We start from the raw sequence: 24,541 nt of genomic DNA on the forward strand, positions 1-24,541 counted from the left end.
ACCTGTACAATGGGGTTAGGAAAACCTTCTACTTAATATATTTGTTTCCAAGATTAAATCCGCCAGCACTTGCCTGCCTCCTGCTGAGAGCTTGATAAATGTCAATGGTGGTGATGATGATGATGGTGGTGGTGATGAGACTTAACATTTACTGAGCACATTGGGACTCACCTGAGAAATGGCTAGGAGGAGATAAAACATCACTGCGGCTCAGAACAGGATAAGGCCCTAATTTTGACTGGCATCCAGGTTTGTCTGCTCTCCTAGAAGCACTCAGAATAGCTAGCTGTGCAGATAAATCTTTTGAAGAGTGCTTGGCTCGTAGTAGGTGCCCAATAAATGTCAATTATCCATGACAAAATATACGTCTAGCAAGACATACAGGGTGAGCAATGAATAGCATAGGGTCCTTGCGATCAAGGAGCTCACTCCTCCAGGGGGCTGAAGCCATACCCATGTAGGGATAATGCAAGATTGAAAGCAGGGAGCCTCTTAAGAGAGGAATCCAAAAGAAGATTATCTTGTGGCGGGGGCAGTGACTTTTAAGGTCAAAGTATCTTTGGATACTTTGGATGCTTCCTGCACGAGATGATATCAGATTCTGGCCTTGAAGGGCGGTGAGTTTACACAAGATGAGTCTGTAGGTGCAGAGAGGGAAGAGCGTGATCACACACAGGGGCCAGGAAGTTGGCACCCGGGAGTGGGGTAGGTTCTATTGGAAAGTAGAGTTGGAACAAAAAAGAGATTTCACAGCCCCCACGCAAGGATGAAATGTCCCCTTGGGATGTATCACATTCTTGTAAATCGCACAGTAATGGGATAAATGATTTTTGCAACAAATGTGACAAAATACCAGTATACTTGCTATATAAAGAGTTTGGAAAAATCAAGAAGAAAAAAAAAAAGAACACCAACATTAAAAAAGTTCAAAAACATGAGACTACAGTCTGTAGTGGGGGCCAGCTCCATGGCTGTGAGGCCTGGGGAGGCAGAAAGGGCTCCGTGTCTGGAAGGGTCCTGTACTTGGTTTAATGCCTCGCCATCACTGTCTTGACATTCTTCATGATTTTTCAACAAGGGGCATCCCCACTTTCCTTTTGCACCAAGCCCTACAAATTATGCAGCCAGTTCTGTCTGCAGTGAAGAAATACAAAGAGACAACATGTATATATCAAGAAAACTCAATGTCATTGTTAATCAAGGGGATAAAAATGGAATTATAAAGACATGCCAATTTTTATTTATCAAATTGGCCAAATGAGAACAATTCAGACAAAGGGATAGCAAGGTGAACATATTGGAAACTCTTGGTGGGCTTCTAAATTGGCTCAGCATCCGGATCCACTCCTTTCCCACACATGGGGTTGGTTGAAAGCTAATCTCAGTGTTCCCCACCCCTCTAGGCACCACCTTCCAAAAGCACAACCTCGTGGCCTCTGACCAAACAAGGAAGCCCTTGTGTGTTTTACCCATATCCTCCTGTCTGTGGACACAGCTTTCTTCCTGAGGACTCCTCTTTCATGCCAGGAGGGAGCTCTGCCTTCTCCTCCACCCAGCCTCATCACTTGGGACCCAACCCCGGGGCAAGCCCCTGTGACCCTGACATCCTAAGGGGCGTGGTAGTGTGTAAAGCCAGTAGAGCCTGCTGGAAAAGCAGGTCCACCACCTACAATAAGAGAGGATCCCTGCCCACTTTGAGCTGTGAGATTTTGCCCAAATGTATTATGTCAAGATTCCCTTGGGTTGCAAGTGACAGAAAATAAACTCAGAACGGTTTAAGGAGAAAGAATCAGAAAATTTACCGGCAATAGGAAACCCTTCCAAGATGATAAGTAGAAATCAGACACACACACACACATATGCATACGCAAACATAGGTGTTCACAGACGTGTGCAGATATGCACACACAAATACACACACAAGCATGCGTATGCATATGTGAATGGTAATTGCCGAGTTGTTTATGGTAGCATAAAATTCAGAACAGACTCAATGTTTAACCACAAGGGATATTTCAAACTAATTGCTGAATATCTATATAATCAAATATTATACAGTTATTAAGCATCACGTTTTCCGACGATAATAAAAGCTAATAATAATGACGAGAGCTAGCATTCTAACATTTATTGCACACCTGCTAGGTCCCAGGCACTGTTCTAAAATAACTCCTTCAATTTAGGATTTCTAAGGATATTTCAGGAGGTGGGAAAATGTTCACACTCTGTTGCTCAGGGAAAAAAAAAATAGAATACATAATTGTTTTTCCATAGTGATCTCAGGTTTGTCGTATGTGTTTATCACATCTATTTTACATTATAGGTACTGTAGAAAAGATCCCAGGACTCCTGGGGGCTCAGGCAGTTAAGCATCTGCCTTTGGTTCAGGTCATGATCTCAAATCCTGAGATCAATCCCTGAGTCGGGCTCCCTGGTCAGCGGGGAGCTTACTCCCCCTGCTGCCATTCTGCCTGCTTGCGTAATCTCACTCTCTTCCTCTCAAATAAATAAGTAAAATATTTTTTTAAAAAGAAAAAGAACCCAACATAATTATTATACCTGAGGGATTATATCCAGGTCCTTACACCGCAGGATATTTTTTCTTTATTCTTCCACATTTTATCAATTGTCTACCATGAACGTACAAGATCCTATGTCTATGATTATTAGAGAGCCAAGCGTCATTCAGACGGATGCGGGGGAAAGTGTTTATTTTGTTTGATTTGGGAGAGAACATCAAAGGAAAAGAGAAATTGACTAAATACACGGTTTGAGCAAAAGCATGGTAGGTCTTGAAAGTTGGGCTGAAAAGACGGTGTTTTATTGGAAAGGAGTGGGGAGCCATTGAATGTTTCTGAGAGAGGCAGTGACAAATTTAGAGCAGGAAATGCACGAAGGCTTTTAGTAGAGGATCCAGCAGCTGCAAGCACATTGTAGAGGTAGAATCCGCTGGGTCAGGCAGACAGAGCTCCTTAGATGATGGGCTTAAGAGAGCAGAAGCCCAAGATGCCTTCAGGAGGATCCCAAGGGTGCAGGGTGGGAGGTGGTGCAGATGGAGAGGCCCCAGGACGGGAATAACCTGTCATCTGATGGGTCTTCTTGCCTCTCTGGCTTTTGCTACCTTCCTCCTCCTCTCTCTGTAAGAAAGAGATAAGCCACGGAGATAAACCATATTTTGACTCTCCAGATCTTAAGTCTCACTTTGGTTTTCTGTGGATATCCGCCACAGATTCTTCAAACATGTCTCCAGTAATGTCAAACCTCAAAATCTGGGACGAAGCTCTCAGTAAGTGTGGGCAGTTCAAGAGGATTTCCAGCCTTGGAGCGTACAACCATGGCCATGTTTCCCCCAGCGGAAAGCGTGTGCCTTAGGTCATCTGGATTTGAGAATTGCACTTTTGGAAGAGATTTGAAGAACTGCTTTCTTTCTTTCTTTCTTTTTTTTTAAATTTTTTATTTTTTTAAAGGTTTTATTTATTTATTTGACAGAGAGAGAGATAACAAGTAGGCAGAGAGGCAGGCAGAGAGAGAGGGGGAAGCAGGATCCCCGCTGAGCAGAGACCCTGATACGGGACTCGATCCCAGGACCCTGAGATCATGACCTGACTCGAAGGCAGAGGCTTAACCCACTGAGCCACCCAGGCGCCCCTCTTTTTTTTTTTTTTTTTTTTAAAGATATATTTATTTATTTATTTGACAGAGAGATAGAGAGAGAGGGCACAAGAAGGCAGAACAGCAGGCAGAGGGAGAGGGAAAAGCAGACTGTCTGCTGAGCTGGGATCTGGTTGTGGGACTCGATCCCAAGACCCTGGGATCATGACCTGAGCCAAAGACAGCTGCTTAACTGACTGGGCCCCAGGTGCCCCCAAAGACCTGCTTTTTTTTCAGAAGAATGGCTTTGCAAGAAACAAAGCAAATTATTACACTCAATTATATCAATGGGGAACGAGCTTCATCTCTGAAGGTAGAGGCTCAATCAGACTTTACGAGGAAATCGTCATTGCTTCGTCTGTAACGTGTGTCCTTGAGTGGCAGCTTGGCCGTTCTGGGACTCAGCTCAGGACCCGTGGCACAGGACGACAGCGGTGCCTTCCCTCGTAATCGTCACGTGGATTCAAGGAGTCGGCACCTGTAAAACATTCAAGACAACCTGCCCGCAGCTCCTCGCCGCCAGATGCTAGTTCTTGCCGTGGCTGTGGCCATGACCGTTGTCATTATTCTCAGACGAACACAGTTTTTCCTTCATCTACAAAGCCTTCTCTGAATTCTCTAATTCACACACAAGCTTCCTCCTGGTGAGCTGACACCACACGTCATAAACGCCACTTACCAGGACACGTTGTCCGGTCTTAATCAATTTTTAATTAATGTGCTCGGCGCCCCCGTCCAGATGAGAAGAGAAAGAGCACAGCCCTTGACAAACCCAAGTGGGGATGTTGGCTCTCACCATGACTCTCTGACTTCGGGGCACATCGTTTACCTGCTCCCAACGCGTTACCTCCAAGTGAGCCCATGTGTGTCTCCCTCAAATAGCGGCTTCGAGAGGATTAAATAAAGTAAGGCTTTTTCAGCACCTGGCGTGTTGCCCGACACAAAGAAAGTGTCCGCTAAATGTTTATTGAGTTTTATAATAATTATGATGGATGACCACGCGCATCATCGTGGTTGCCTATTGTCTCAGAAAAGCCCTAAACCTATGCACTGCTCTGCACCGTAGAGTCAGATAATTTACCCTTTCCATGGAAACTCCTGGCTGGGGACAGACACAATGATGTTGCCCCTCGGCCTTTCTGGCCAGGGGCTTGGGGTTCCCGTGTTCTTCCCTACTGGCTATAAATCCGTCTCCTAAAAAGCCTCTTCATGGCAGCAGAGAGAGTGCTGGAGTTGGGGTCCTACGTCCTGCCCCCCCGCCCCCCCCACCCCGCCCCCAGCTCTGCGCTTTTCTATCCCTGTGACCTTGAGCAAATCACATCCTCTCTCTGGGGTGGGATATTTACCCTCATTTAAAAAGAAATCATTACCAATTTCAAAAGGATGCCATGGAAATTACAAAGAGATAAGTCCAGGAAATTGCTTTATAAACTCCAAAGCATTGTGCCAACAGAAGCTTGTTTTTATTCATATACAGACAGAAGTATTTTTCTTTATCGCTGTAGATGTGAGATTAGGGGCCATAAATATATTTACACCTTTTCCATATGATTGTTTTTGTAAGTGCACATTTTTGTTGGAACGTATTAGAGAAAGGATTTATTAGCGAATGCTGACCTTATTTAATGGATTCATTCATATATTCGGTAAACAGAGAGCGTTTTCATATTCAAGGTACCACGCTCAGTTCTGGACAGACAGAAATAAGACAAGATCCCCCACTCTGAAGAATAACATTGTCGTGTTTGAAAAGTTAAAAAAAAATTTTTTTTTCATTGTCTTTTGCTTGGTTCCAGTTTCTAACTTTAGATTGTACTGCTTCTGTTTTCCTTAAGGTAAAGTGACCACCTCGGCTACCTTCTTACTTCTCTGTTCATAACAAAGTCTGTCATATCCCTCTTGTTCAGAAACCTCCCCTAACGACATGGCTGTGCTCCACACTTTTTACGTGATGTTGTATTTGCAAACAGAACCTCCCTCAGTAGTTATTCATGTCACTCTATTAATATGATCTCAATCACCATATGGCAGTGCGATACCAATTATGTGGTTGCAAGCAGCCGACTTTAGGAGAAAGGCGACCATCTTCCCAGCCGAGGCCGGCACCCTCATTATAAAGATCCCCCAAATCATGGTTTCCCAGCTCCCTTCTCCGTGAGATGTATTTTTTTTTCCCGTTATTTAATCAGGATACTCTTGGTGAGACTCAAAAGACTAAGTGTTGAAAAAAGGTTGGAATATTTATTTTTCCTTTTTTTTCTATGTGAAATGTACAATGTATGCAGCGTTGGCCCATGTCTAGATAAATGCAAGGCTTACACGGCATTTTGTGTGTTGTTAATTAGGCTGGAGCATGTGCATCTCAGTCACTGCTGAAACAAAACACAAAACTTCACTTCAACCAACGCAGAGCACTTTGATTTATTTTTGAGCTCTAAAAGCAAGGAGTTCGTCTCAGTTATAAAACTCCTGACAACGGTGTAAAAACGTGCATACCACGGCGTACCACACCCCTCTCTAGGACCCCGTGTGTGAAAGAGCTTCCTTTTCTCCCCCAAAGAATTACATTCGGCACCACATGTCAAAACACAATTGTAATTGTGTAGCACAATATTTCATAAATCTGAAAATGTTTTAAAAACCCATTGTGTTTTCGAAGCTTCCAAAGTCATTTCCTGGGTTAGCATTTTTTTTTTTTTCCCTGCACTAAGCCTGCCTTTTTTTTTTTTTTCTTTCTGATTTCCATATTCCCCAATAATTATTAAGCATTCTTATCTTCTAGGCAGGCATCTCTGATGTAGACGCTGGTGATAGCAGTGGCTGTAATTCTTGTGAATGACTACATTTTAAATTCTTGTGTTAAAGCATGTTACCAAGCTTCCTGAAGTTAGCAGATGGCCTCAAGAAAGGCTCGTTTTAATTTTTCAAGTGCATAAGTATAATAATCCGCACTAATGTATGCACATAACAATAAAGTGTGCTCGTTGGGCAATTATAGTCACAGTTTCATTCGTGGACCGGTGAGGACGGGTTTATCAATGTGCAAATGTATAAGCCTGGGCGTAATATTCGTGGTATCAAAATAGGTGATCAAAATGGCTAAGTCAAAAAAGAAAATAATTAAAAGCGGCAGTAGGGAAAAAGCCAAGGTGGGGAAGAGCGTCTCTGCCACCAGAATGGAAAAGTTTGTGAAAGCCATTTAATAGAACTGAATATCAAAACATTTTAACTTTTTCAAAGTTTTCAACATTAAACAATTAGGATGAAACGCAATTAGGCAGCACATTGTAGAGGATGGTCACTTTCTGCATGTCATGTGGCTTTAAAAACAAGTCAGATAAATGATGATGCCATTAAAACTGAACTAATTAAAGAAAGCTTCTTTTAAGAACTCATTAACTGCAACCTCATTTGCATAATGATGCATATTAATTAAGTTTTAATGAATCTGAATTTGCACCAAGCCTATTCATGTTGGCTTTGAAACAAATTGAACAAATTAGTTAAAAGCTTTTTGGAATCTACTTTTCACACCAAACAGGATATGAATGCAATCATCTCTACAAAAAAGAAATATTTTTCCTTTAATTTAATTCAAAGGTATGCAGGCCCATCTATTAATTATTTTTAAATGCAATGATCTTCACCTTTTCTTTGGAAAATCAACAATATCACTTATTCTTGAATAGGAAATATTACCACGGTAGGCTGTGAGGGAAAAAATCATTACGGCCAATTTATTGGCAATAAGTTGGAGATATTTGACTTTAGGGTGTATTTCGTTTATTTAATCGCTGGACTAAAAACTGAGGAGGTGATTTCTGGGCATTCTGAGCACCTCCAGCGCAGCAACTAACAAGAGACGTCGGGAAGGTGGCACGTCTCATGTGGGGGGACGCATTGTTGGTATCACATTCATTTCTGGGTCTGATTCTCCACCGCCATAAATCTCCTAAGTAGCCCAGAAAAAAATTAAACATTTACAGAACATGTGTTCTTTTCCCCCAGATTTGTGCAAATCCTAATTTTTTTTTATACACGAGGAGCAGAATTCAATTTTAACCAGTTTGCGTTCGGCTCGTCATAAAAACAAGAATTACCGCAGTAGCACTATTGAGTTGCCCACACTCCATTGTGTCTTCATCAAGAATGAAGAGATTTATGTAATTACTGCTCCATCTTTTGTTGTTCGAAAGCACTTTTTTTGTAAGTCAGCATATACAAAGGATGGAAACGCTTTTATTGTTGAAATTACAAGATCATTTCTCCCCCTCGTCGAAACGTTCTCTCGGGTAGATGCTTTGGAGGGGTCGACAAGGAGGACGATGTTGTATCCTGGAAATACACATTTACAAAATGTGTTTACAGGTACCCCGCAGTATTTTTTAACCCACTTATTCCGTCACCTTTTCCCCTCTCGTATTCCTCCCCGGCTGTTTCAGTTCCCGGGGAAGCGCTTGTCGGCACCGGGGGGATCCCAGAGCAAATTCCCTGCAGCAAAGATCATGAATGCTTTTAGATGTGATGGGGCAAAACAGCAACACTCTGGGTTATTCTATCCTAATTACATTGCTCTCGTTGGAATGTACTTGTGCCCGGGTCAGTGATCGCTTTTGCCTCCTTTAGAGAAAAATAAAATTAAAATCAGCTCCTAGCTGCCTCCTTTGCCAGTGTACTGGTCCAGCTCGTATCCCATTTAAGCTGCCTGGCTCTGCGCGCAGGCTTCCCTGGAGTGGATGCTTTTCCATTCTGGAAGCCAAGTCCTACGGCTTTATAAATCGCCGTGAGCCCACCGACCACTTCTCCAAGCAAGGTGTTTGTGGAACCAACCCAGACTCTTTCCTGGAAGGAAGAGGTTTTTCTTTGCATCGAAACAGGAAGCAGAAGCAGGAATTTAATTTGCAAAACCATCTCAAGAATACATCGATTCACAGATCATGTTGGGGATGATTTTAAAATGAACTCCTTCCCTAGTCCCCGTTTTTATTAGAACAATCCGCATCTCTCTCCTTTCCATACAGTCAGTGTTACAACATTGGGCTATAATACGCCTTCTGATGGGAGTCTTAACGTCAGAGCGAAGTCACGAAACGCAATCTGGTGACAGTCAGCCCCCGGCTGGGGACCATTTGTGGCGTGATCCATTATGCTTTGAACGAAATATTGTTTCTCTATTTCCCCCTCGCCTTTCTATTATACTTTTGGAGCATGTTGCAGTCGGAAAGCCAGGGAAGCTGTGCACTATTTTAAATGCCGTCTGATGTTCACAGGCACAATCTTATCTTATTTCCACATCACCCCTGGAGGAAGGGGAGTCTCCTTTCCCGGGTTTTAGGATCCTGCGGGTGCCAGGGAGGACGCGCACCACTGCAGGAACCCATAATTAAAATTAGACTTGGGGCAGTCGGACTCCCCCTCTGATGGTCTGTGTTCAGGTAGGCAGATGTCAGGATAGGGAACGGAGCTGGCGTTGGGGGCTCTACCGATCCCTAGCTGGAGGACAGGGGAAGTGGTCCAGGCGAGGGGATGGCGGACGCGCAGATGTACATTCCTAGCCCTCGAAATGACATTTGCTTTTTAATCCTTAATGGCTCAGACCTGAACAAAATAATGCAGGGAAAGGGTTTCCCTCGTTGCTACGGCTCGCCTCTCCGCCCACCCCCCTTCTCCAAGTGGCATCTCATCAAGCCCATTTGCTTTTTTCAGAAGAAGCCTTTATAAGGTAGCGTTTAAAAAAAAAAAAAAAAGGAAGTGCAAATTTTGCGCAGAGAATTGGCTTCTTTGGGGGAACATTTTGACAGAAAGCGCCTTCCTTGGGGGAGGTCAGGAGTCATCGGTATTAAACCACACAAGCCGGTAGCGGAGTGTTAATGGCCACAGCAAGCAGATGTTCCGTAATTAGGGGAGATGTGAGTGACAAGACGGGAGAGGTACGTACACAGGCGGGCTGGCACGGAGCAGCTGCTGGGACGGCTCCCCTGTCACGGGCGTGCACAAGTCAGACCGGCCCCGCGAGGCCGCTGCGTCGTGACAATTAGAAAAAAACTGTATTTGATCAAAATAGGTAATATATCATCGCGTGCAGCCTCTGTCTCTGCCCCGCTCCCCACGCCCCCCACCCCCCCAGCTGGGGAGAGCAGCCTAGGTCTGCGCCCAGACCGGAGGCAGAGGTCAGCCAAATTACAGAAACAGAGGGGCCCTGCTGAGATGGGGCTTCCAGTCATCTTCCTTGTCCTTTTTTTTTTTTTTTTTTTAGTTCTTTAGTGGAGACTGAGAGCGAGGCCTTGCTGAGACCAGAGAGGGACCCCCTGCTTCTTCCCGGAGTCCCTGCACTCATCCTGCATCTGGAAGGCCCGTCTCTCGAATCTCCTGTCTCTCCAGTCTTTCTTTTTGCGCCATCCCCACTGCCACTGTCTTCATCAGCATTTGCTCTAGAATATTCCGCAGCCGCCTCCTGGCCTGCCCGTGTCTGGTCTGGCACCACCCTTCCCTAACATCTCCAGATTCCTGTCTTTCCACCCCATGGAAAGTGTCCTCTCGGATCTCATTCTCTGGGCCTTCACACCTAGCCAAGGCCAGACACGGGGTGGCTCACGGGGAGGCGCTCGTGTGGGTCAGTGGGAGAACTAGCCTGAGATTCGCCGCAAACATGTTCACGCACTGTCTCTGTGCCAGGTGCCTTGATGATGGAGAGCCTGTGTTGCTTTGCACTAAACCAACTGCAAAGTCAAAATATTCTCTTTGCTTAGACAAAGCATGCTTTGTTGGCAGGTAAAGAACGAGCATGATGATCAGGTTTCTGAAGAATGGTTTCCATTTTGTGGGGGCACCACAGAAGTGGGGTGAGTCATGTTGACCCTTCAGGAGGAGGTGGCCTGGCCTGGTGTGAAGCAGTCAGAGCTTCACCTCCTGGGGCCCCCCGGGGTGAGTTCTGGCCCTTCCTCTCTAGGAAGACTTTAACTTCTCTGACCCTCGGTCTCTTTTTCTGTGAAATGGGGTTAATAACACTGGACTTTGAAGGTTGTCAAGACACTGGAAGGAGGTCAGAAGTGTTTTCTTACACTGTTGTGATGGCTGGGTTGGCTTCATTTCATCAAATGAGATCATGGGCTTTGCAAGCCATGAAGCATTATACAGGATTATTCAATTTCTCTGTCCTGGAAATCCGGCAGGACCTGCTTACCTTGTATTCATAATATGGAGGAAGGCTCGGAGGAGGGAGAAAGTAACTGACTTTGCGTGTCTCTTCTGCCTTGGGTCCTTTACGAGTATTGTCTCACTTCTGCTGCTGTGTGGCATGGGTCTCCTAATTCCATTTCGCGGAAGAGGCCGATGATACTCAGAGAGGTTAAGCCAGTCTTTCTAGATCAACCAGCTGGTAAGAGGGCTGGCATGGGAGTCCTGGGCTGCCTGCCTCCAAAGCCCCTCTGACTGTCAGGTGTCAGGCTGAGGATGTCACTCGGAGATGGCATGAAAGCACCCACCAGAAACGTCTCAAAATGACAAAGCACAAGAGGGAAGCAGGGCCTCGGTTCCCGGCTTCCTTTGTCTTCCTCTGCCTCGGTTGGTGTCTCCAGGTCTCCTGTCTCCGTCCCGCGGCCTCTCCCCCCAGAGCTCTTCCTCGTCCCTCGTCCCCTCTTTATCTGTCTCTCCATCTCCCTCCCTTGATTTCTAATTTCCAAGCCTGCGAGCTATTACAGAAAGCATAATGACGGTTATACTTGTCTATAGCAATATTACTGTCTAGCTTATTGCTTTGTAAAGTACTTTGGGGGCCTTGAAAATGAAAGGTGTTATGTAAAATGAAAATCGATTCTAATTCTAAATAAACATCATCGCCTCAAGTTTCCCTCAGATGGCATTGTTTCATGCTCAGGAAAGACAATGGATCAGAATCCCCTCCGAATGTTTAGAAGATAGATTTGGGCGTCCTGGCGTCTCGGGGCCTGTCGCGACAGAGTGAGATCTGAATCACATCTCCGTGTAGCCTTACCATTATGTTTAATTGCACCTGATAAAATGTGTTTTTGTTCATTATTTATGAAGGGAAATTATTTTCGTCCGTAGAAAAGATTGATACCACTTTTAGCTTATGTTCAGGTGATTAGTGATTAAGTGCAATTTATTTCTCTGATATATGTCTCTATCAGCAGCACCATCCAGAAACGGGAAAAGAAACTTTTCTCCGCAGAAAAACCCAGCCCCACTTTAGGGAGCATTTCCCTCCTCCTTTGCTGGCAGAGTAATTTATAAGGACACGCACACCACAGAAATGGGAGTTTGAATCATTTCTGTGGAGAAAGCTCATCATCCCAAATCAGAAATGTCATAAAAGTTAAAATGCCATAAGAGTGTGTTCCCCAAGAAAGAAATAATTTTCTTTTCATTGAGAACACTGGAGGACATAATATACTTCTTGAAATTCAAATTTTCATAGCAAATGCGATTTATCCCTCCCTTGGATCGCTCATCTTTCCTTTAAGAAAAGGTAACTGGATAGCATATCTATTTTACATTTTTTGGCAAAATTATCTGCGAGTGCTTGTTTTCTTAAAAACACACATGCTGTGTGGGGAGGATGAACAGTTTCATCCCTGGGAAAGGGCGCCGGGAACTTCCAGGCTCGGGGCGTAACCGTGAGTTGGTTCCCGTTCGCTGTGATGGTCAGAAGGCCATTTGCATCCGCGGGAAGACCCAGGGTGCCCGTGGGACTTGTGGCCTCCGTGTTTTTGGTTTTGTTTTCCCCCCATTCTTTCAATTTTATATCTGGTTAAGTAATCCAAAGTGTCCGCTGCTAGTTTGGGCCCCGCAAAGGCTGTGAATATGAAAACCTGAATTAAGGTACCAGCGTTTGAGTCTGTGTGTGTTACTAATACCTGTGACCCTCTGGGACAGAGGTCTTCCCATGTGCAAATTCAAAGCGTTCTTTCTCTTCCCCTGTTCCAGAGCTCCCGTAGTACTATCAGTCATGCATTAGCCCGTTTGCTGGGTGGCAGGATTGTTGGAGGTGAAGAGGCAATCGACAGAGGAGTAGAGGGACATGGTTTAATACAGACGCAGCCCTGGGTTTCAAATAGGGAGACCCTGGGGAACAGGTGCTTTTAGCACACAAGGCAGGTAGGCAATAACCATGCAGAGCCCCAGTCTGGACCTCAGTTTACTTTTCTTCATCTTCAAAATGGGACAGGTGGCCTTTCCTGGAAGGACTGTGTGGAGGTGGAAAAATATGTAAGAAGAGGCTGATCCTATGCAGAGCCAATGTAATGACAAAGCTAGACCAGGAGCTCCGCAGTATTTCCTGCAATTGACCAGCAGTCCCTAAGGGCACATGCATGACCTCTAACTGTTCTCCATGTTTTCTTCCTCCTGTGTCCGGTTTTTGCCCACATTGTAACCCTGGAACTGGCTTGTTGGCTCTCCTTTCTTAGTGACAGCATCTCAAATTTTAGCTAGGAAGTCCTAGAGTATATGTTTCTTGCAACATATCTGGCCAATGATGTGTGAGGAGACAGAGAAGAGCTACTTAGAAGATGCTGACTGAATGCAGAGGGAATGATTTCCTCCGCTTTTCTTCTCCACTGACCTGGAACTCTGCTGTGATGGCTGGAGTTCCAGCAACTATAATGGATCATGAGGCAACTTTATGTCAGGAAGGCAGTAGAGAGACTCAGAAGCTTGCAGGCCTGATGGTTTACTGCTTTGCTTACAGCTGGATTTTTCTTACATGAAAGGACATAACTTTACATGTGTACATCACTAGAGTCAGGGATTTGGTTTTAGTAGCTGAATATGATCCTATACAGCATTTACTACATACTCAAGTTCTATACATTTTCAATGCTTATTTCAAGTCCCTCCTCCTCTAGGAAGTCCTCCCATGTGACTCCAGCACCCCCCCTCACATCTTGCATCGCTAAGTTCTTACTATGCCCAAATACAGTCTATTATTTTCCTCTTTTTTTCCACCATGTGGGTTTCCTTTTCTTGGGCCCTCAGTAAAACTTCAAACTCTTCAAAGACAGAGATCTTCTCTTAAAATTCATTCGATCACCCCATGGGACCTAAGAATGTTGAGAAATTAGTAATTTTCTATGGTGAGAACCCTTACTGGACCCGTAATATATGCTCGTATATTTCGTGCTGCCTGCCACGTGTTCCCTGCCCCAATATCTAGTTGAGGAAACCAAAACTTGGAGAGGTTCATGATCCAGCCAAAGCCACATGTGTCCTAAGTGGCGGAACAGCATCTCAACCCCGTTTGTCTAAGACCAGATACTCATGGAGCAAACAGTTATGTACAACCTTACTTTTTTTTTTAAGTCACACTATTTTTTTAAAAACTGATTATAATTGTCACATGCTCATTTTAGAAACTTTGGAAAATTCTACAATAGTATAAACAGAACAAGTTGAAATTATCTATGATATCCCCAACGTTGATCACCATTAACATATTACCTTTCCTTTTCTGGTTTGTATAATCTGTGAATCATGTAGTAAATATTCCTTCAAAAGCAGTTATTGCTGCAATCATATTCTATGTAATAATAGCCAGCATCAATCATTTATTATCTGCCAGGTGCTCATCTGCATGCTTTGTTACAATTACTTCACATAATGCTTCCCATAACCTTTTGAGATAGATTCTGTTCTTGCTCTCATTTTGCAGTGAGGTGCAGACACAGAAAGGGCAAGGAATTGATTGAGTTCACAACAGCATATAAAGCAGAGGGCCCGGGAATAGAAGACAGGCACTTGACTTCAGGATCCACACTCTGGAGTGCCAGACTATGCTCACTCTCCAATTCTGAACGTTGCATTTCCTATTTTTTTTAAATCATAAAGCTCCAGGTCAGCCTAATAGTCTACCACAAGTATGCACCGTAATGTCCTGGTCATTCCTTATTGTTGGACATCTGAGTTATTTCCCTTTTGTCACTATTATTAACAATGCTGGGAAGAACACCTTTGTATTTATGTATCATTGTCCACATAATGGATTATTTCCTTGGGAAAGATTCCAAGGACTAACACTATAAATCAAGTAGTAGGCATTCTTTTATCACTACCCTGAAGCCAAAAGATCTGGAATCATGGAATCCTAGAACCTGGGATCTGGTCCTACCTGCTGATGAAAACCGAGACCCAGAGCAAGAAAGTGACTTGCCCAAGGTCACACTTGAATTCTATTAGCTGGCTGCTTTGTTTTGTTTCCATTTTATGTTCTCTCCAAGACAATGCCTTTTTTGTTGACAGCAGAACTTCTTTTTTGTTATTGTTTCTTAAACCTTGACTTGGTGCCTTTTCACAGTAATAAAGTAATGCATGCTTGCTCATGCACTAATAGGAACACTGCCTCTTTATGGAGTTCCTAATGGAGGGCCAACAACTGCTGAATTCTAGAAGTAGAAAGAACAAGACAAAGCAGCTGCCTTCAAGGAGCTCCAATGAAGGAGGCAGGCAGAAATAAGGACATTTACAATATGATATCACAAATTATTTGGGGGTCTACATAGGATGTTACAGAAGTAGGGAGAGGAGAAACTGTCCCAGACGGGGAGAGGGAATCAGGAAACCTTCCTTTGTTTGTTTTATTTATTTATCAGCTGTTCATTTGTTTATTTATTTACCATTTATTTATTTACTCTCCAGTCACTCATGAAATGATAATTTATTGAACATCTACTAGATACCTGGCATTATCTTAGGATGGCAGACACAAAGCTGGAGTTCGAATTTGTGTTTTCAGACTCCAGTGCCCATGAATTTTTTTTTTTTTTTTGCATGTTGCTGTTATAATCTATTAAAACAAACAAGAAAATAGAATGGTTTTGAGTATTGCTTCCATCCAGTTGGAGAGAAGGTGGTTACTCAGTATGATGGGAGCTCATGCTGGGCTCATTAATCAAATACTCTGGTTAATAGAGAGTTCTCGTATACGCCATGCATGAATTACCAGTTTTCAAAGAATTATAATACAACAAAATATACTGGAACTATACAGCTCATAATTTAATCTGCTTTAGATGTGACAGAAGTCACCTGAAGGGCTGTGTTTAAGAGCCATCAACTTTGGAATGTCACACCTGCAGAAGGCAAGTCAATGCAAAATTAACAGCTCTTGGCTTTTACTGAGTTGCTGTTTTTGAAAATAGAAAACTCAAACCCTCTAAAAACCACGGATGGGTATATCTTAACCAGATTTGCTATATAAAGAGGAAAAAATTGTTGCAAGTATGATATGCTTAAGATCTTTTTAAAAATGATTTTATTTTTAAATAAAAGAGAGAAGGGGAGGAGCAGAGGGAGAGGGACAAGCAGACTCCCCGCAGAGCACAGAGCCCAACTTGGGGTTTGATCTCAGGACCCTGAGATCATGACCTGAGCAGAAACCAAGAGTCAGACACTTAACCAACTCAGCCATCCAGGCACCCCAATAAGTTTAAGATCTTAATGCTATTTTCAGATAGCCGAATCATTTCTGTGTGTGTTGAGGGGCTCATTTATAAATGAGTCTGTGTTTTAGAAGGGGATGTGTGGCCACTGAACCCCATTGTACAGTCCAGAGGCTTTTCTTTCTTTCTTTCATTCTTTTTTTTTTTTTTTTTTTTTTTAAGGGAGAAAAGCATCCTTTAAGTTTATTGCAAATGGCCTTTGGATATAATTTTTTTTGCGTTGTTTTGTTTTTAACAGAGAATGACAGCTGAACATAATGACATGCTGGCTTAGGGGTTCTGGTTGTCAGAACTTTGAGCCTTCACACCTGGAAGCTCTCTGGTGGTGCAGGGGCACAAGCTGGCATGGATGCTACATGTGGGCAGTTCCCAGAAAGCATCCCTGGGTCACTAGTCCCAGGAGCTGCTCCATGAGCAACAGGCTTCCCAGGCCGGGTGAGTTTGCAAACTTTAACATAAAAGCTTCCTTTGGGGGCTCCAGGACATGTTAGTCTTATAAAGCCCCTGATAAGTCCCGCATCAAGGAAATTCCTATAGCGTCTACCCTCTCTGAGCTCAGTGCCTCTCCAGGAACCTGTTTTATCACTTGGCAGAGCAAGGATTCTGACAAATACATCTTGGATTGCTGGCCCAATCCTTCCATTATAAGGATATCAGGCTCTCTATCTTCCAGCTGGGTGGTTCATACACTCTCAATCATTTTTTCTTTCATGTATTCCATATGCATCCTCTGAACACAGGTTTGCATCCCAGAGAGCTCAGATCGCAGCCTGGATAACAAGGGGCAGCTGGAAGCTGGGGCTGGAACAGATATGGTATGGGTTTAGATGCAGCAGAAGAACTGCTTGTGTAAGTTCTAAGTAATATTTCATCATCACTCTGTATTTGATACATCACTCTGTATTTGATACATCACTCTGTATTTGAAACAGCAGCAAATGAAATCCTGGCTTTTAATGTGGGTTGCATGCTTTATTCTGTGTAATAAACCTAGACTTTTCTTCCTGGTGGTAGATGACTCATCTATTCATACAATGTAGTTGAAACTATTCTGAACCAAAAATACAGCCACAGTTGCTCTCTGAGGCTTTGAGAAGCTGACCGGAGCTCAGTGCTGATGGCTTATTTTATAAAATGAATGAGTTTTGAACGTTTCTTAATTATAAGTTGCTAAGTGTCTTCTACGCCTGTTGGGAGGACCTACTCCCTCTGCTCAGAAAAGAGAAAAGCTTCTTTTTTCCATCCATGAGTCACTTCAACATGAGTCGAAGCATTTAGGAGACAGGTGTCAGAGTGCTTGGGAGACAGGCTGATGCCACTTGTAAACCCACTAGAGGGAAAGGGCTAGAGAGCGGGGATCTGTTCTCTTCCTCCGTCCTCCCCTTCTGGGAGGCAGGCTGGGCACTCAGGACGGGGCCAGTTGTAGTAAATTCTCAGGGTAGCTTTTGAATTAGTGAGTGAACGAGCAAACAAAGGAACAAACAAATAAAAGAATCTTGTGGGCAGGAATAAAGGGAAAGATGGTCATTTCTGTATTAGCAGTTGCCGCAGTGATGCTGCGTAACAAACCTGCAAGCGTTTATTTTGTCTTGCTCACTGGTCTGTGGCGTTCCATGGTGCAGGAAGGAGGCTCTCTTTAGCAGGGAGAGGGCTGGTTGGGCGTGGCTCTAGGCTTCATACATGTTCAGGTCTGGCATCCTCCTTGGGCCAGTGCCAGTGCAGTGAGCTCCAAGACCAGCTCAAACGACCACATTCGAGGCCCCTGCTCAAGACATACCTGCCAACATCAGAGGGGCCAAAGAGGACCGCGTGACCAAGCCCCCGATCAACAGAGTGGGGAAGTCCCTCCCTCCCAGATGTTTGTAGGACAATAACACTGTCACAAACGCATGGTTTCTCAAACATCCTTTTCTATAAAATTGGCAAAGGAAGATCTAAAAACTTGCTCTGAGCTTTCTAGTAGTCAAGGAAATGTGTCCCGATGTTGGATTCCCAGTGATCTCGAGCCACAAATAAGGGAGCTGTGACTGCTTGTGTATTCCACACTTTCTGGAGAAGCGAACTGTCCACTCGTTCTGTTTCATCACTGGTAGCATCTTCTGGTGTGGTGCCAGATGCTGGTGCGTCCATCCCCACGCTCCCGGCCCCAGTGCCCTCTCCCGTAGCCGTTGAAGCAGCGGAGCCCAAGATGCTCTGTCCAGAGCTGTGTAACGGATCCACAAGAAGCACCCATGTGTCCGCAAGGTCCACCCCACTGGAGAGATCTCAGGTTCAGAGCCAAGCCGGAAATCCATCTTCTCACCGAGTGTGGTCCACAGAAGTGGCTCCCAGGCAGCCCACAGAGGTGGGCAAGAGCAGACAGAGACTCCTGTTTCCCCAAGGTGGCCTCTCACAGGTGTACCGGGGAAAGGGGAGAGGGGCACTAGGGAAAATACGGAGTGCTCGCTCAGCAGCGGAAGTCTAGACTTAGAGGAATGGGAGGTCAAAAAGACCGAGAATTACCTGAAATTGTTGCAAAATACTCCCTGTGCAAAATAGAGAGGGGGATGTTGCCCCTGTGTGAGCTTGTGGTTAACGTGCTGGTTCCTTAAAGCCGCAATAGAAGAATCTTCGAAGTCAAAACTACCAAGAGGGAGTTGCCTCCAGGCACAGCAGAGAAAGAATCTCATGGATTTCTCCTGAGAATCACAGTGAGTAAAGCTTGGAGCTGACTATAGCTATTGAACAGGAGTTCCAGCTGGACATTAGCATGCCAGACAACCTTCCTCCTGAGGATGCTTTCTGGGAGCATGGATTCCTTTGGCCACTTTCAGGAAGGCCCAGTCAAGACCACCCTTTAAGGATCAGGCCTCAGAAGGGTTAGTGGACACGTCCTTGCATGGGCTCAAGGTGCAGGTACCTCGATTGGGCAGGGATCCAGCCCAGGCTTGGCCACAGTGAGCTGTCCTTAGCAGTTGACCTCTCTGAGCCATTCCCTAGGCCCTCCGTGACCTTTGTTTCTAGCTCGTGTCAGTTAGGTCTTAATATGTCTGTCCCCCGCCACCAACACAAGGTCGGCAATTCATACATTTCTATACCACCACACCAGGCATAGGCCCTGATGTGGAGCAGGCATTCATGAATTTTTATTGACCAATAGTCTGTGAGCCCCTTGAGGGGAGGAACCATGTCTTCTGTCTGTCCGGCAGGTTTATCTTTCTCTAACGTATCCTCTGCACTCTGGCCAGACTAAGCAGGAAGTGAGGTCAAGTGTAGAGTCTGGAGATCGGCTATGTGACCTTGGACAAGTGCCACAACTTTGCCAGGCCTTAGTTACTTTGTCAGGAAAATACGGAGGTCATGCTGAGATCATGGTGATCAGTAAAAGTAATGGGCATGCATGGCGCCGGCATTTGGAAAGGGCTCAACAAATGTTAGATCTGATCATTCTTTTTCAAACTTTTCTGTGGTCATGCTGCTACCTTGCTTGAAATCTTTTCTCTTAATCCACTGGGCAAAGGCCCTTTCTTCAAGAGCATCTATTCTCAGAAAACTTCCTTGATTCCACTTCCTCCACATTTCAAGGTCTCAGACCCTCTCCCTCTGTGCTTCTATAGACCAGGGACAGCCATTGCTGGTTATCTACCCAGTACTAATTTTTCTGTTGATATTTATTAAAAACTCACTTCCTCAGACTCTCTTACAGCCAAGAGTGACATTATGACATGGTTCTTGCCAGTATAGATGGAGTCCCTGGCAAGGCAACTTTCCTTTGACCATCACCAGTCTCCTTTCTTCTTGCCTGGGATGCAGTTGGGATATCCAGAGATAAAGCAGCCCTCTTGCCACCAAGAGGAAATATGTATAAGAACAGAAATCCACACACTAAGAATGGGCTAGTAGATGGAAGGGAAGACTGTTGGATTATTTATGGCAGTAGAGTCCTATCTTAGCCCTAAATAGCCTATTGACAAACTATGTTTGTGCTTTTTATAAACTTCAGCTGATCACATTCCTGACTGAATGTTTGTCCATATCTTTATTATCACTATTAATGCTAGATTGCCAGTACCTCAATCACCCCACTAATTGTGAGGGCTGGACTCACAATTAGTGATGTGATGCAGTGAAGATGTTAAGTAAATGCTGTTTGTCAAGAGAATTGGATTCCTTTGCCTCCTCTTCCTTCTTTTCTTTACTGGGGACAATGAGCCTATTTTCTAATATATCACCTATTCTCAATTAATGGTCATGAATCAGGGCAGTGAAGAGGGCCTCCCAGTCCCACTTGTAACCCTCCATGCATCTGGTCCATCTTTGAGAAGACCTTGGTCCATTCAGATGCAGAAGTTCTATGTCTCTACATGGTGAGGTTTTTTTTTTTTCTTTTTTTTTCTTTTCCTTTCTTTCTCTCTTCTTTTCTGTGTCTCTTCACCTCTCTCTTCTTAGAAATTAATTCTTTTTCTATTTAGATAAAATGTACTGGAAAGGATCCTGACAGAGAATTATAATCATATATATATATATATATATATATATATATATATATATATATATGGTGTGTGTGTGTGTGCATGCGTGTGTGTATCTTGGTATGATTAAGCATAGTAAATGAGGGGCATTTCTAGTGTGTTAGTTGCATAACAAGCTTTAAAAATGTCTTTGGATTTTCTTGAGCTACCTCTATTGCCACCCTGACTTGGCCTTTATTGGAGTAAACTATCCTCCATGCTTGTGGTTTCACTGTGGCTCTTTCTATCCAGTGGGAACCAGAAATAAAAACCAATGCATTTAAAATGTGAGATGTGGAAAGGAAATAGGAAGAACAGTTTCAGAGCTGGCTTCCATTGCCTTATAAATATAGCATAGTTACTTGAATTCCATAAGAATTAAACTCTGATCTTTTAAAATGCATGCAAATTCTTGCAGAATATATATGAAAAAGTCACTATAACTGTTGAGGCACTTCGACTCCCTTGATAAATGGGACTTCCAGACCACACTTTATTGAGTCTCTGATTTTTAATAATTTGAATCCTGCAAGATTTAATTCTGCATAATTCTGGCTGAAATCAGCTTTTGATTGAGTTGTAATGGCTCTGTTATTGTAAATATCTCTGCATGCTAATGTCGTGCTGGAATTCAATAATATTTAGATGAAATTTTTCGCCTCGAGCATTATGGAAGCAAGATTTAGAAAGTCGGGAAGTTTATGTCAAAGTGACATCTATTTTGGGTAACCCAAAACATTTTTAAATGCAATAACTGGTCATCTCAAGACATGATTTAAATAATTATGAATCCCAAATGTAAATGTGTGGATCAATTATAATGTGTATGATATTATAATATGAATAAAATATATGAAAATTCTTAAAACATGTCTTTATTTAACCTTGCAATACTTCCAGATATAGTCATCAATGACTCAGCTGAGGATGCAGGGATGAGCCCCACGACCCCAAAGACTGAGAGGCAGTGTGGGGTTACGGGGTTGTAGAGGTGGTTTGCGCTTGGCATGCCCAATGACCCAGTGGGTGAATACACTTTAATATTTTGAGAAAGCACCTTCACCTGCTGTAAAGTGAAATAATCAAACAAATAATAGTTACTTCTTTTTTAAAATCTTATTTATTTATTTGACAGAGAGAGATCACAAGTAGGCAGAGAGGCAGGCAGAGAGAGAGGGGAGGCAGGCTCCCTGCTGAGCAGAGAGCCCCATGTGGGGCTTGATCCCAATGCCCTGAGATCATGACCTGAGCCAAAGGCAGAGGCTTAACCCACGAGCCACCCAGGTGCCCCTACTTCTTAATCATCAATCTCCCCCGTAGACCAAGAGAAGAATCTGGACATGTGAGCCATTTCTTAGTGCCTGGCACATGTGGGTGCTCCAAAAGTATTTATTGAGCTAAACTGAAGGTTCACATGTGAAAATGTTATTCATTTGGTCCTCCCAAGAGCCTGTGAAGTAGAAATTATTATGGTCCCCAATTTAGAGAAGAAGAAGTTGAAGAACAAAGAAGTTGTTGAAAATTAGATGACCTAGTCAGTGGAGAAATTGGAATTTGAACCCAGGCACTCAGGCTCCAGAATCAGCGTTCCAAACTCCTGTGATGTTTTGTTCAAGACAGGCACAAATCCTCTGATGCTCCATTCTTTGAGAAGTAGCTCTAATTCTGCTCTTCCAGCAGGTACTGGAAGGACCTGGAGGAGACTGTGGGTGAGGGCTTGGTGGTTAGTGAGCAAAGTGTTATTTATTGGAGGCTGGAGAAGAGGCATCTAATTCAGGTGCTGGCAGACATGTGTGCAAAACCATTGTTGGCAGAAACATGGAAAACAGGAAGGAGACCTAAGGATCCTGTGCATCTGGCTAAAGACATTTCCAGGCAGAACGTCAAAAGGGCCAACTGACCTCTTCTAGTGGGCTATGATAAAACACAGGAAAGAGAGTTGGACCCCCCTCCCCCCCCAAAAAAAAGTTGTGTGGTTTTTGAGTAGAATTTTAGAGGAAATATATGAAGTCTAGAATTTCTAGTCAGCACAAAGTTCTTAAAGTACGAAATGACCGTGGGACATAGAGCAAATCCAGTAAAGCCTGGTCCTAGAGTCAAGATCTTAAGGGTGAGCTCTAAGACCTTTTGATTCATTTATTGATCGATTGATTGAGAAACAAGATTTAAGAATGTGCCTGGTGAGCACCTGGGTGGCTTGGTTGGTTAGGTGGCTGCCTTCAGCTTGGATCATGATCTCTGAGTCCTGGCATCGAGTCCTGCATCGAGATCCCAGCTCCCTGGGGAGTCTGTCTCTCTCTCTAATAAATAAATAAAATCTAAAAAAAAGAATGTGCTTGGTGAGATTCCAAGGGATGTGCCTCTTAGAGCCTTTCAACTAGACAAAAAATTTCAAAATTTCAACTAGATAAAAAAATTTTTAGGAAACTGAAGGGCATTGTCTTGGGATACCCTGACCCAAGGTAGAGTCTCGGAAAGAAATGTGAGCGTGGATTTAATCTAATGATGCAAACCCCAGTAAGATTCATAGAAAACTCACAAGGTTGTTAGGAAAATTGTATTGGTGGTAGCACTGCCACTTTGGATAAAAGGGGACAGTGACACTATAAAATGACAAGAAGTCCTTGAATGCACCACTTTCTACTTACCTCCTGTGAGCAACAGCTCACTGGAGAAGTCTACTTGGATGCAAATATGAGTCATTTCCTGTGGAAAATGAAAAATGGTCTAGAGAGAAGAGCCAAGAACTCCAGAGAATCATTTCCAGGAAGACTTAAGGGCCCTACTCAGGGAACCGGTTACATGCACCAGGTTGGATTTTGAAAGTGCTATAAACAGGAGCTGCTAGGTGCTTTGGGGTCCCTCCTTTTTGCTGCCACCCTATTTTTATCTCAGGTCTTGTAGACCTTGTAGTAGATTGGGTGTGTGGAAGGCAGACAGTTTTCCCCTTTAGTGCATAGACAACAGCCTAAAAAGAGCCATATTTGGGGAACTGCACCCAGGAAGACTCATCTGTACCTAAACTTGATCTAGATGATGAAGAAATCCATGGAAGATGTGATGCTGGGCCTACTTCTCAGTGGAACTGGAAGGTTTTATCTGGGATGCTTGAAGACCTGAATTTCCATGTAAGATGTCTGTCCTGCTGAAGAAACCATATCAAGAGGTCCTAAGACCATGTGAAGAAGAAGATGAGTCAGTCAAGCTCAAGTTTCCAGCTATCCTCATCAAAGTGTCAGGTTTGGGGGTGCCTGGTGACTTAGTTGGTTAAGATCTGACTCTTGGTTTCAGCTCAGGTCATGAGATCAAGCCCTGCATCGGGCTTGGTGCTCCTGTGGAATTCTGCATGGGGACTCTCTCCCTCTCCCTCTGCCCCTCCTCTCTCTCTCTCTCTATCTCAAATAAATAAATAAACCTTTAAAAACAAAAACAAAAACAGAGTGCTAGGTTTGCACATCCTGCTATATTGGACTGTCAGACTGGATGAGTTTTTGCTGAATCCCACCAAGTGACCCCAGTCAACAATCCCATGGAGCGGAAGAATCATCAGTCAACTTCTGTTTGAATTTCTGACCCACAGAATAGTGAGATATAATACAATGGTTTTTGTTTTAAAGCACTGAATTTTGTTGTGCTGCAGTGGATAACCAGAATGACCACTACTTCTCTGTGGGTGTCAGTTATGCGGGTGATGATATTACCAGCACTACTAGGAATAGCATCCCTTGACCTCACGGTGCCCTCCTGGTGGACATATTTGGTGTCCATGCCAAATGTAGTCACAAGTCACCTTCTAGCCAGTGAAGTTGGAGATGGTGACACCATGTAGTCTTAATTATGGGTCAGTACGGAACTAGAGGGAGAGTATGACTTTTACCTTGCTAGAACTCCATGACCCGAAACTCAGGTCTTGTTTCCAAGGTAGGAGAAGCCCCCTGTAGTTTG

This window comes from Mustela erminea, chromosome 5 (genome assembly GCF_009829155.1).
Source record: "Mustela erminea isolate mMusErm1 chromosome 5, mMusErm1.Pri, whole genome shotgun sequence".
NCBI lineage: Eukaryota > Metazoa > Chordata > Mammalia > Carnivora > Mustelidae > Mustela > Mustela erminea.